At 36.2% G+C, this 14,442-nt stretch overlaps 1 non-coding gene across 1 annotated transcript; it reads right to left on the bottom strand.

Annotated features, from left to right (window-relative positions):
• Positions 1-359: 359 nt before the first annotated feature.
• Positions 360-432, bottom strand: TRNAE-UUC (transfer RNA glutamic acid (anticodon UUC)). Its single transcript has one exon. It is a non-coding gene; the product is annotated as a tRNA-Glu (tRNA).
• Between the last annotated feature and the right edge of the window lie 14,010 nt (positions 433-14,442).

Here is a 14,442-nt window from a genome sequence, read left to right as displayed (position 1 = left end):
CTCATTAAATATTTGTTGAATGAGAACCCCAAATTCTTGCTGGAAGGGACTCACACTCCTTTCTACATCAGCTGATTCCTAAACTCCCAATATATCTCCTTTCCACTAAACTTTCTAAGCTGTATGAGTTTTTGGGTTGGAGTGTCCAAATTTTAAATGTACCTAACTAAACCCATCAAACTAACACCACTTTCTCATTTTTTTGTATCACTAATATTGGAACCACCATTTGTTATCCATCTTTGGTTGAAATCCATCTTTTCAATTCTCCAATCTCATTACTACACACAAGCAATGGTCAAGTCCTATAGATTTTTTTTTTTTTTTTTTGCCTCATCATGGGGCTTGTGGGATCTTAGTTCCCAGACCAGGGATTGAACCTGGGCCCTCGGCAGTGAAAGTGCAGAGTCCTAACCACTGGACCACCAGGGAATTCCTAAGTCCTATAGATTCTGCTTGCACAATGCCTCTGTGTTTTCATTTCAGTTCCCACTGCCATCCAGGGCAGGTTCTCGTTACCTTTCAACCAGACTTATCTTAATAAATGTTTCTGACTCCCTATCCCTAAACTCTCCCAACTCCAATAGTGTCTACATACCGTTTCTAGATTAATTTTTTTATTCTGATATAGTCTTTTGAAAAACTTTCAATAACTCCTTACACTATTTTGTCCAACTTTAAATTTCATGTAATTCAAAGTTGTTCAAAAAATAATCCCAACTTACCTTTCTACCCTTATTTTTCCCTTCTACGTACACAAATTTCTCTGAGCAAGCCAAAAGAAATGCCTCAGTATTCCGTGGACAGAACTCATTTCCTCTCTCCATGCTACCTATGATTTATTCCTTATGTTCAAATACCTGCACCTTGACCTGAACATCTCAAATGAAAGCTCTTTCAGGAATTTTTTCTTGACTCTTGTCACCAGATGAAGTCTTGCCATTTTTGACTCTTCTACAGATCTTTTTATGCCTCTTCTGTGGCTTATCTTCCTGGTGTTATAGTTTGGTGTAAGTGTCATCATCTCTAGTAGGTAATGAAGTCAGAGTCCATAACTTATACAACTTTGTAACCTGTACACTAAGCTAGTGTCTTGTATAGAGTGAGCAATTATGGAATTCAAATAGCTCTCTTTCTTTTATGATCCATTTCTTCTATTTACATACCAGAAAAATCTATTTCCTTGTATTCAACATGTTAGAAAGCTGATAAACCCACCTCATATATCTAAAGCTCACCGCTCAGCTCACTCACATGCTCCATGTACACAAAACTGTCTTCTAGCTTCATGTAATTGAGTAATAATTAGAAAATACCAACTTTTAAAGAGGGCATAGCATATGGTGACTAAAAACTTTAGATAGTTATTCCTAGTTCCAATTAATTTTTAACAGGAAAATAATGAGAGGAAAACTTAAACATCTAAGGGTACAATGGAGGAGCCAATAGACTAGCCTCAGTCTATCCAACGGAATGCAAGTTTCTGGCTCCAAAAAATACTTACAGTTATCTTTTTTGCTGCTTTTGAGCAGCAGTGACTGGCATTAGTGGGATTCTCCTCTTTTGGGGATGAAAAATGAAGTTTGAAAGAATGTTCATTACCATTCAGGTATGCGGTGACCAAACTGATTTTTCATCTGCCAAAATGTGTATACTGGCTTCTGTCTCATCTACAGACTTCTGGAACTAAAAGCAGTTGATCAAATTAGCTCAACTATAATCCCCCACTAGTTCTTTTATGATTGCATCTTGTTAACCTTAGTACACTGTTTATTTAAACCATGTGGATGACATCATGAAAACCACCCCCATTTCATCAAAGCGTGATGCAGACTATGAGAAACAATTAGGTTTCAAACCACTCTAAGATATCATCTTTTTTCTTTTCTTCTCTATATTGAAAGATAAAGTGTAAAAGTTCTAAGTTCTTAGTCATTTGATTTTTACTCCAGCTGTCCCTCCCCCAGTTAAATGGAAGCATTTTCATGTCATTTAGAATGAAGAAAACTAAAATATTAAACAAGTTTGCTTCAGCCCTAGAAAAGGAGAATTGATGACAGAAATTATTTTGATATTCCTCTTATCCTTTATTTGCCAAGTTCACTCTTCCATGCTGTATAATGGTTTCCTGTACCACTGCCTGCAAGATAATGCCCAGCAAGGTACTTATGCTAGAATTAGTCATGGGACTAATAAGCTCTTTTCCTTGGGCTAGGAAATATATTCTTTCTTGGTGTCCTTATGTTCCTCTATAAGCTCTGATCTGCTTTGATTAGAATGGTTGGTGTATGTATATACCATTCTCACCTCCAAGGCATGCTAAGTTCCTTGTCTTCTATAGTGTTTCTGCTGTCACAGTTCCAACATTATTCCAACACACAGTTGCAACATTATTCCACAACACAGCTTCCTCCTTAGCATAAATATTAGCACTTAAGAAGCCTAATTTTTAAATACTGGTAGGAGACAAATGGATTGGTAATTCAGAAGTGAACTGTTGCTTTACTGGTGGCACCAGTATGAGCCAACACTCCAAAAGTAGACAAGAAATACAAATGAGTAATGCAGTCAATGATAGATTTACTCTGTGGGTACTTGCAATTTTAATCATCTTGGATGATAAATCTACCCTTTAGATTCTGAGAATTTGTTAAACTAACTAACCTTATATGTGTTACTAAAATTGTTTTAGGTAGTATGAGGGGTTAAAAATGTATAAAGTCATGGTTATTGTCCATAAGATATTGATAATTTAGGCCAGTATTTCCAAAACTGTATTCTTTGGACCACTAGTTCTAAGACATGCTCTGTGAAAAAAGAATTCCACATACCAAGAAGTTTGGATTCCCGCTTGAAAAATCATAACGTATTAAAGGCCCTGAGAAATCCTGAAGTGAAGAAATATGTTAAATCTGTTTAACCTAGAGTTTATCACATTTATTTGACCATGAATCACTGTTTTCATGCAATACCTCTAGACATCTCATGGAATGTGTTTTGGGAAATGCTAGCTCAGTACACTTGAGTACAGGGTATTTCTTTGGTATTGCCCACAGAACTATCCACAATAAGATTTTAGAAATATATGGTTAAATGAATATATTGTTAAACCCAGGCAGTTAGAGAAGAGGCTCCTATATTCCAGTCCAGAGACAGGTGTCTGCTGTCTGCATTAGTATTTCTTGGGGAAAGTGTTATAAATACAAATTCCTAGGCTCTGTTCCTAAAGTTTCTAATTCAGTAGGTTTGAGGTTGGGTCTGAGAATCTGCATTAAGAATTTCTCAAGTGATTCTCAGTCATGGATAGTTTAGGAACCTCAAGAAAGTATATGAAAAAAAAATTAGGCCCAAGTTGAGCATTTACTGTCTCTTAACTAAGGTTGTCCATTCTCTGGTCACAAACTAAGTCCTTTCTTTGAAAATATATGTCCATTGTAATCCATCTAGAATGTGAATGAACCTGGCCAAGTCCAAAACACCGAGCCTGCAGGTAAGTCAAGTTACCTTCACATATAGAAAAATTTCAAATTTAGCACAGACTCGGGGTTTTGAAGAACTTGGATTGGGCCAGGAGAAAATGGAAATAATAGTAATTATTTATTTATTTAAGGTTGATCATCCCCTCCCCAGTGTGGATTAATAATGCTGTAAGTTGCATCATTGCTATCTATAATGACTGGTAAACGCAGAAAGAACTAATGAAAAAGGGATGTGAAATATTTCTGGAATTGGGAGTTTTTTGGATTGGTCTTTAAGATTGCTACATGATATTGCTGGCCATATATATCCTTTCCAGACTGCAAGAAGATGACTTTAAAACTTAGAAGTCTGGGGCTTCCCTGGTGGCGCAGTGGTTAAGAATCTGCCTGCTAATGCAGAGGACACGGGTTCGAGCCCTGGTCCGGGAAGATCCCACATGCCGTGGACCAACTAAGCCCTTGCGCCACAACTACTGAGCCTGCGCTCTAGAGCCTGCGAGCCACAACTACTGAGCCTGCGTGCCACGACTACTGAAGCCCGAGCACCTAGAGCCCATGCTCCGCAACAAGAGGAGCCACCACAACAAGAAGCCCACGTACCACAATGAAGAATAGCCCCCTCTCGCCGCAACTAGAGAAAGCCTGTGCGCAGCAACGAAGACCCAACGCAGCCAAAATAAATTAAAAAAAAAAAAAAAACAACCTCAAAAAAACTTAGAAGTCTGACCTGACTGTGAAATCAAACCTTGGGTGTTAAGACTAAGAAGATAAGATGATTCTTTTTTTGACATCAGCATTGTAAACGTTATAAAACAGAAAACAGCAATAAAAATTTCTATAAGACCATAAACTTTATAGTGTTCCATAACCAAAAAAGTTCTATATAGAAATATGTACTGAAATGGTCTCTATATTTTATAAGACAAATATCTGAGGTCATTCCTGATTTGGCTTTCTTATTAAAATCTTTGTTATTTTTCATAATTGTTGATAATCAGAGTTAATTGATAGTTTACCTTCTGAAACAATCGAAAGCAAGATCTTATAGGTGGTCAAACCAACCAAAACTCACCTAAATTTTTTTTGATAGCCTTTAAGATTATTTCCCAAGGATAAACAATAAAGAACATTATAAGGATTGCATATTAGTGGGTTTTTTTTAAAGTTTTTATTTTTTTGTGATCATTATGTGCTACCACCTCCCCTCCCCCTTATTTTTCTTACATTAGTTTAAAAAGCCAGCTTTAAAAATCTTTAAAGATTGGGCCTCCCTGATGGCGCAAGTGGTTGAGAGTCCGCCTGCCGATGCAGGGGATACGGGTTCGTGCCCCGGTCTGGGAGGATCCCATATGCCGCGGAGCGGCTGGGCCCGTGAGCCATGGCCGCTGAGCCTGCGTGTCCGGAGCCTGCGCGTCCGGAGCCTGTGCTCCGCAACGGGGGAGGCCACAACAGTGAGAGGCCCGCATACCGCAAAAAAAAAAAAAAAAAAAAAAAAAAAAAAAAAAAATCTTTAAAGATTTATTAGCAGGTTACAATTTTACTTTTTTTGGCTTATTAACCTAATTTGGACCTTTATCATGAGATTATATTATGGTAGAATAGATCCTTTAGAATTGTTTCCTTTGATTGGTTAAATAATTTGATTATTCCATACAATTGAATGCTATGTAGTGATTAAAAGTGATTATATAGCTCTATATTAATTGACATGGAAAGATATTCATGAAATAAAAGGAAAAGGAAAAGATGTTCGAGGTACATGGTTAAGTGAAAAAGCAGAATACAAAACAGCATGATTCCACACGTTTAGATTCTACGTATTTAATGTATAAATTAAAAAAAGGAAATAATAGCTAAAGTTTGTTAACCTGAGATGATGTGACAGGCATTGTTCTAAGTACTTCATATACATTAACCTATTTAATTCTCACAACCACCTATTAAGGTGCCCTCTCTTATGCCTTCCCCCTGCTTTGAGAAACTAAAGCACAGAGATGCTAAGTCACTTGCTCAAGGTCACAAAACTAGTAAATGGTAGATCTGTGTTTTGAACCCAGGCAGTCTGTTTCCACAGCTCACATTCTTAACCTCTTGGCTATAAGAAATGTACCAAAATAGTAATGTTGTTAGTTGAGCTATTTTCATTTGCATTCCTTTATGGACTGTCACAATTTCTTCTTCAGTCAGCGTGTATTACTTTCAAATTAGAAAAACCCAAAGTTTTGAATGAAAATGAAGAACTCCTCCTCCCCCACCTAAAGAACATAGTAATAAATACAACAGATCCTCGAATGACATCATACTATTTAAGGTTCAGTCTAGCAATCTAAACTAAACTCTTTAAGGATTACATATTATCTTAACACTGCAGATAAGGATATAAAAACTTTGCAAAGTAGTGAGTTCTCTAGTTAAAGATGAGTCAGTGGCAAAGAATTGCAATATAATCCAGTATCTCTAAGGACCTGAATTATACTTTAAAACTTGGGTAGTGATGAATGGATGATACAATTTTTTGAATTTATTATTGTAAAAGGTCTTAGGGCACAAGTCTACAAGATGAATATGCCACGCTCTGCTCAACTCCTGTGAACTAAAAACACTGCCTTCTACCTTACCTGCTGAGTGGGCTCCTGCCTACCGATCTGTGATAGCCTTTCACTGGACGACAAGAAAAGGTCTTTAAGGGTACTCTGAACTCAACCCCCAAGTCATATACCAACTCTAGTAGGAGGTTCTTATAAAATGCACCCTAAATTCACATTGTCATGCTTCATAACTGCTTAGTAATGTACAAAAATAACTGTCCTATCAGCTTGATGACTCTTCTGTTTTATTATTTTCAAATGAGAGAAATCCCTTCCTCCTACATATTATAGTTTAGCTCTAATTAGTTCAATCTAGAAGAAACCTCAGGGAAATATAGTTTCATTCTTTAGATAATCCAATTTAGCCCTTAAATAGATATCAGATTACCATGTACAGCACTGAAAAGCTTCCAGGGTCCTTGAGAAACTACAATTGAAGCAATATTTATTGAGTAAATACTATATGTATTTGTACCAGAACTGTGCTAGGAGTGTTAGGAAAAGAAAAGAATCAACTATTCTATCACTCCAGTTGATTACTTGTGGTCACAGATCAAGGGACAGCTAGAAATTGCAATTTAGAAATTGGATGATTCTAAATAGAGAGAAGGGAACACTTAAGGTGACAAGTGATAACTGGGAGGCTCAGTATTAGGCAGCTTGACTTGTACAGTCATGTTGTTTGCTGTTCCTTAAGTTGGGGAAGAACATGTAAATAAGATAAAGTTAGCTATTTTTCTAATTGTAAGCATAATATATGCGTTGCAAAAAATTTAAACTACATAGAAAGATAGAAAAAAATATACAAAAATTTTCACTGCTCAGAGATAAAAATGTTTTTTTAGTGTAACTTCAGACTTTTTAGTTATGCATATTTCTTGCAAAAAAAGAAAAACAAGACTAAAACTGTTTTAAAAATTGGTTACTGGACTTCCCTGGTGGTGCAGTGGTTAAGAATCTGCCTGCCAATGCAGGGGACCTGGGTTTGATCCCTGATCCGGGAAGATCCCATGTGCTGCGGAGCAACTAAGCCCGTGCGCTGTAACTACTGAGCCTGCGCTCTAGAGCCCGCGAGCCACAACTGTTAAAGCCTGCGTGCCTGGAGCCTGCGTTTCGCAGCAAGTGAAGCCACCGCAGTGAGAAGCCTGCGCACCTCAATGAAAAGTAGTCCCTGCTCGCCACAACTAGAGAAAGCCCGCGCGCAGCAACGAAGACCCAGTGCAGCTCAAAAAAAAAAAAAAGATTAGTTACTCACTTAATAGCGCTTGGAGTTTTCCTGTTAATAAATATAACTCTACATTATTATTTTTTAAATAGTTGTTTATTTCATTGTAAGAAAGGGTCATAATAAATTATTTAATTGATCTTGTCCTTTTGGAGATTTGGGTTATTTCAACATTATTGGGACATTATATACAATGCCACTGCATGCATACAAACATACATATACACACTCGTAGAAATATGCATCTACATATGTATATGTTGATATTTATATGATATGTACATGCATACTTTTTGCTCTTTCATTTAATTATTTCCTTAAGAATTTCCTTGGAATTGTGGCTTCTGAGGGTAAGCACATTTACATCTTGATAATATTGCTGGATTGCTTTCCAAAAAGGTAGAACCAGTTTACCCCCCGGCCCACAAAATTAGAGTGCCTGTATTGAGACAAATCACCAATCCCTGGTGTTATCAGTTTCTAAACACTTGGGGTTGTTCTAGGTAAGAAAATTAGCTTTATTTTGGTTACAACTAAGGTTGAATATGTTTTTACATGTTTATTGGCTATTTATACTCTTTCTTTTGTGACTTGTCTGCTCCTGGCCTTTGCCCACATTTCTACTGAGATATTTATCTTTTCCCAATAGATTTTAAATTATTTATATATTTATGATTTAATTTTAATTTGTCATATACATCATCAAGTTTTCCCAGTTCATTTTATCTTTACTTATGTGCTTTCTTTCTCTTTTTATTTTCAGACAGAATTTTTAAATTTCTAATTAAAAAAAAGATAACTACAGATAAGTTTTCCCAGGGAGCCTATGTTGTTATTATTCTTTCTTGATTTAATTAACAGAAAACAAATCTAAGACCATTAATGAAATGTAGAAGTGCTTATGCGGGTTGAATAATAAATGTATTCAGTATTTTATTGTTGTAAGCAGATGATATTTTCTAAGTATTTAGCCATTATTTAAAGTTTGAAGTAGAATGTCTTTTCCCTGTATGTGTATTATAAGATACACACTTTTATACTTTTCTAATTTAGTATGTATTTGTATATACATATATCTAGCTTTACATTTTAGGTACTTGTGAAGAGTAATACTTACATGGAAACACACACACAGATTTTTTAAAATTTGATACTTTGTATACTTTTGCATATATTCATAGATATACATGCATTACGGCTTAGCATTGTCAGGGAGCATTTATCCAGCTCCCAGAATGTAGGAACTATAGAAAGTAACACGGCCCTAATATGGTTAATAGAAATGGAAGTGTGTTACAAGCAGTTATTGCTAAGAGAACTTGCATTTGCACAATTTTTTAAGTATAAAGAATCTGACCTTGTTACTTTGGTAACTGAAAGGTAGCAGAAAGGACAATAATTCAGCTATGGGCCAATGAAAGAAGTTTTGGTGAATGCTTGCCAAATGCCTACATGCACCCACTTGCAAAGCAAATAGTGATCTTGCTGCACAGCCCAGCTCCGTGTGTTCAATCAAATTTCCTCTGAAGAAATCATGAAGTGAGCTGCCACCCACAATTCAGGTCGGTTGTATTTTACCTCTGGCTTTCAATGAAAATGTAAAACCCATGGGCCCAATTCTCCCTACTTGGCTATGTATGTGTAAAGGGTGAGTTGAATAGAAATAATTAAGGACAGATTGGGAACTTTCAGAAAAACTAAACTAGGGATTAACTCAGATGCACTAAGAGTTGTTTAAATTCTTTTTGACCCTCTCTTATAAACATAGCCTGTTTTAGAAACCTTGACTGCCTTGCAAAGTTGAGTGGTCAACATAGCATCTCCCTGTGAGGTAGGTTCCTAAGAATTCAGTCAAATATGAGACCAAGAGATAGAACTAACAGTATGTTTAGTACTTGAATTATTACTTTCAGGACATGTTATATAGACTCTTTAAAAGAAAAAGGGTTTCATGTGCACAATTCTGATTCATTTGGGGGCCATACTTTTATTGCCACATGGACTTTAAGAGACTCCAAGCTCATTTCAATTGCTGGTGCAAGGGTGTAATATATTTTAGTGATTTGGCATTTGTTTATTATTACTGTCACCGAATCTGCACATGTGAAATTTATTTTTAGTTAATGAATGTTGTTGTACATGAGTGAGCCTCTCAGATGCCAGTAGGATACACCAAGACCCCAGTGTCAATTAAAATTTGAATTTGAATAATGGTTTCTGTACTTTATTTATCTTTTCTTCTGGGTAAATTTTATAGAATTTTGGGTAAATTCTTTCACCAATCTAAGACATAATCTTTTAGAGGGTATATGCAAGATACTAGCAACTGGTAAAATATAAAATATAAATAAAATGTAAATAATTTTTTGTTACAGATTTTATGAGAGATCAGAATAATGACACAATCTTTTTTTAAATAATAAATTGATGTTTTAAAATCTTAAAAACAAAGTATGGTCCATAAGATAATAGACTGAATTTAAGGAATTTGAAGAAGGTGATAATTCTGCATCCATAATTCCTTGCATGGGTGTGAGATTAGAAGGCATTAGGTTTCCAAAAGTGCTTAGTGGAACTGTGAACAGTGAAGGCTGTCCCCTTGAACTGTGCACACTGAAGGCTGTCCTCTTGGTTCTATGTTTAAATTGGATCTCATGAGGTTTCTGTGTGGATTTAATGAAATTACACCTAATGTTTCTAGCATATTGCCTTACTGGCATAGAGCAGGGGCTCAAGAAATGTTATCTTAAGTTAATAACCCAGGCTTACCTGATACTGGCACCTTACCACTAGCAATTATTTTCCCCATATTACAGATGAAGAAACAGGTTTAGAGACATTAAGGAGCTTTCCCAGTTCACATAGTAAGTTATAGATCTGGGATTCAAAGTCAAGCTTGCTGACACTTGAACTTACCCTCTATGATATTCAGCAATGTTCCCCAAACTTTGGTACCTTTACTTCTGGTAGTATATATGAAATTATTCTAGGCGGGACACAAATACAGCTTTTAAATGCAATTGTATGTATGTGTGTATCTATATCTATCTATATATTCTTTTTTACTAGCCTCACCATCCATTTATTTTGTGTTTTGTTTCAGTGGAAAAGCATCAGAGAAATTCTTATTTGAAAAGAAAAGTAGTTCTTTATAAATAAAATATTTTCAGTATCCCTGAAGCAGCTTTACCATTTTTGCTATTTATTTTTAAATAGTGGCTTTATTGAGATATAATTCACATATCATCAGGTTCACCCTTTTAAAATGCACGATTTTTAGTATATTCACAAAGTATTCTGATCGCTACTATCTAGTTCCAGAACATCTTCATTATCCCAAAAAGAAATTCCACAGGCATTAAGCAGTCACTTGTCATTCTCCCCTTCGTCCAGCCCCTGAAAACCACAGATTTAATTTTTGTCTCTATGGATTTACCTATTTTGGATATTTCTTATGAATGGAATCATACAATACATGGCCTTTTGTGTCTGGCTTCGTTCCGTTTGCATAATGTTTTCAGCATTCATACATTTTGTATTATGTGCCAATAATTGATTCCTTTTTGTGGCCAAATAATATACCACTGTGTGGATGTACCACATTTTGTTTATCCATCCAACAGTTGATGGCCATTTGGGTTGTTTCTGCTTTTTGGCTTTTATGAATTATGCTGCTATGAACATCCATGTGCAAGTATTTGTTTGAGTGTCTGTTTTAAATCTTTTGGGTAATATATCTAGCAGTGGGATTGTTGGTCTTATGGTAATTCTATGCTTAACTTTTTGAGGAGTCGCCAAACTGTTTTTCACAATGGCTACACCATTTTACATTCCTATTAGCAGTACATGAAAGTTCCAATTTCTCCATATCCTCGCCAACACTTGTTACTTTCCATTTAAACAAATTAGAGCCACACTAATGAGTATGAAGTAGCATATGTATGTATCTTCAAATATATTTGGAAGTATAATTATCACATTAGACTCATAGTATTGTTTGTTTCCCATTTATGCACTGATAAGATTTCTTAAATACACTTTCACTTAAGTGGAAAAAAGTGAATAATTTAAAGAAAATAAGTAGGTAAATAATGTACGAATGAGATGTAGATATGGCAAAATTTGTAAAGGTGTAACCTGGGGCAAGTTACTTAATTTCTTTGAGCCTCAGTTTCAACATCTGTCATAAAAGGGGGCTCTGGACTGTTAAGTGGATTAAATGGGCTAATGTTCATAAAGTGCTTAAAATGGTGCCTCCATAAAAGTATGCTAAATAAATAGAGAAAGTGGTATTGAATGACTGAGGTTTGAGAAACTCCTGTGTAACTTATACTATACTCTTTATTAACCGGGACTGGCTTCTTCCATAGGGGGTATTCAGTCAATGTTTAATAAAATGAACGGCAGAGTGAATTTAATTGTGGCGTTGAACTTCCCTGCTCACCCTGGGCTTGTGTGATAAAAGGTGCTGCAGAAATGGAGAATTTTCTCAGGGTGGGAGTGGCGTGGTCCCACAGGCACCGACTAGCCACTGCTGACATTCTGCCCCAGAAAACCTCAAGCTATCCACCAGCACCAGTCATCACTCAAAATGCTGGTGCTTGCAAGGAGGGGTGAAAAACACCCATCTCTTTTCCTCCTGGATTCTTGGCTTCTTTCTCTTCCTCTTCTTTTCTTCCCCCTTCCTTTCTTTCTGTCTAACAATTTTCTAATTAATTGGTGGGGCTAGAATTCAATTCTCCCTCCTTTTGGCCAGGACAGAAAGGCAAGTACACTGTGACAAAAAATTGTGATATTTCAGAGTCTTTATAATGGGATTCAGCCTATATATTTTTCTCTGGAAAGATCATGGTTGCAGTCAACGGTAGCCACTTGACCCTTTGGGAAGTGAAACATTCCAAACAACTCCCTTCTCTTACCAAATTCATCCTCTCACACTTGGATTTTAGAACTTAAACATTCATGAGTTAAATGGCCAAAAAGTGATCGTTCTACTTGAGATCAGACATAAAGACTTTCCTTGAGGAAAGCAAGAGAGTTAATGAAGAAAAATATTTCCCTGATATAAAAAACACTTTAATTTTCATTTATAGAATTATGAGCAGTGTAATGTTCTCTGCTCAGCAGTGCCACTGTTTTATGCATCTTTACAGTTAATAACTTATTCTAGGTATTAAATCTGTCACATTCCTTTTACTTGGACCTGCAGTGAAGAATTTACAGCAGGAGACCCAGAACTGACCCAGCAATTTGAAAACATAACACAGATATGAATCCAATTATTCTCCATCTAAATGCTGACACTTATGCCCTGCATCAATATGCGACATCTGGACCAGTCATACTTAATATCTAACTCATCAAAGCCAACCCAGAAATAAAAACAAAAGGATTAGTTCACACCCACCTTCAGAAGAGTTTGAATAATAAAAATAAAAAAATACCAGCCTGCGCTATGTAATTTAGATACTGACGTAAAACATATTTTTAAAAGTTGGTTAAAGAACAGAATACGTGCTCCCTCCTGGTGAGCTGGTCTTTTCCCCTTTACCGACTATTTTGCTGTGAAGAAGAAAGAGTTGCTTGTCCAAGTTCATAAAGCAAAACAAATCATTTGTGCAGCAGGAATATATCAGTGGCTTACTCTGTAGGTCTAAGTGTTCCTGCCAAATGTAGCGACCATTTCTGTTTTTATTCTTTGTAAAATCAGCAACCGGAGCTGCTGAAAATATTTTCCATATAAAAATGTAACTAGATCAAACAGTGGCCTTGTGAAGGGAAGGGGGTGGCCAGGGGAGGTTCCTTCAGAAAAAAATTTGAGCATCAAGGGTTGTGGTATAAATAAAAATTACTTTTAAGAGGTGTAAAATGAGGTATTTTATTTTACCCCTCTTTAATGGAGAGAAAGGGAGACATTCTAGAACAGGCTAAAAAGTGACAAATAAAAAGGTTGTGAATTAGTGCTTCAACCAAGGAGGAAAGGAACGTTTTTCTAGCTCAGTGAAAGAAGCAGAAGATGAAGAGATATTAGCATCAGGAAAGAGAGAGCACGCATATGTGCATCTGCACACACTCAAAACATGATCACTTCCTTTCGTAAAGGTTAAAGTAAAAGTCAAAGCACAGGAAGCAAGTTGGTCACAAGACCTAGTTTCATAGGTTTGATCAAAACGACTTTCTATGTGTAGGAAAAAACAAAATCTTTTCAGGATCTGTTTGACTTCTAATGGATGATAATGACAATGAAGGGACAGATTATCCAACCACCCTCATGATAAAATTTCTTAGTCATCTTTTTACAATATGTAAATTAGGCTTTGAGTTTTTATTCTGTTATATTTATGTTATGAGAGACTAATTCCCAATCTATCATAGTCACAAAGGGGCACAAAGCCAACACAATATGTAACAATCCAGAATCTCCAGAAGTTCAAGTAGAAACAAACAAAAAGCCTTAACATCAAAACTCAAGATGACAGCAAGAGCGATCCTCTTCCCCCAAACACACAAACTCTATATTTTATGTGTTCATATTTTAACCCATAGAAAAATATGATCTGGAAAAACACCAAAATCTTAGCAGTGATTATTACAATTTAGGGAAGCAGTGGGATTGGAGGATGGAGAAGGGGGCTTTTATTTTTATTCATTTTTTTATTGGAGTATAGTTGCTTTACACTGCTGTGTCAGTTTCTGCTGTACAGCAAAGTGAATCAGCCATACGTATACTTATATACCGTCTTTTTGGATTTCCTTCCCATTTAGGTCACCACAGAGCACCGAGTAGAGTTCCCTGTGCTATACAGTAGGTTCTCATTAACCATCTATTTTATAATACATAGTAGTGTATCTATTCATCCCAATCTCCCAATTCATCCCACCCCCACTTTCCCGGGAAGGGGGTCTTTCAAATATAGTGCAGAAGGGAGTGAAACAAGCATTCGTGTACATACCACTGAGGCTGAACAACTGTTAGTATATTGTGGTCTTTGTTTTAGATTCCCCATTCCTCCCCCTGCCCCCTTTTTAAAAAAGAAATAAAACATTACAGATACCATAGTGCATTGATCTATGTTTTTTGAAAATGATCTTGGAAGCCACCCTAGGTTGCTTGGGCAACAGTCCAGCTGAGACTAGTGGCACCCCCATC

The sequence above is a fragment of the Mesoplodon densirostris genome, chromosome 3 (genome assembly GCF_025265405.1).
Source record: "Mesoplodon densirostris isolate mMesDen1 chromosome 3, mMesDen1 primary haplotype, whole genome shotgun sequence".
Lineage (NCBI taxonomy): Eukaryota > Metazoa > Chordata > Mammalia > Artiodactyla > Ziphiidae > Mesoplodon > Mesoplodon densirostris.
This window is presented reverse-complemented; position numbering and strand designations above follow the sequence as displayed.